Source organism: Penaeus monodon, chromosome 34 (genome assembly GCF_015228065.2).
Source record: "Penaeus monodon isolate SGIC_2016 chromosome 34, NSTDA_Pmon_1, whole genome shotgun sequence".
Classification (NCBI taxonomy): domain Eukaryota; kingdom Metazoa; phylum Arthropoda; class Malacostraca; order Decapoda; family Penaeidae; genus Penaeus; species Penaeus monodon.
Window position 1 is genome coordinate 23,872,971 of NC_051419.1, and position 239 is coordinate 23,873,209.

At 58.6% G+C, this 239-nt stretch overlaps 1 protein-coding gene across 1 annotated transcript in view; it reads left to right on the plus strand.

The window, feature by feature from the left end:
• The window catches only part of LOC119594652 (unconventional myosin-Va-like), a gene marked incomplete in the record, with an annotated part of 122,411 nt that overhangs the window by 48,415 nt on the left and 73,757 nt on the right, over nt 1-239 (plus strand).

Here is a 239-nt window from a genome sequence, read left to right on the forward strand (position 1 = left end):
AACAAGGGGTTACGGAGGCAAAGGGGAAGGGGAGCTTAAGAAGAAGGCTTAGATAAGAGGCTTAGCTGGCGGTGCTTCAAGTTGGCTTGCGGGGCTCCCCAAGTCGTTCAGTTAAAGTACGGGGGCGTTGTCGGGCGGGCCGAAGGTGTGTGCGGGAGCTCGTGGGCGGGCGGGCGTGCTAATGTGGGTTTAGTGTGCGTGCGGTGGGCAGAAAAAGTAGATAGGGATGGGAGGCTTAG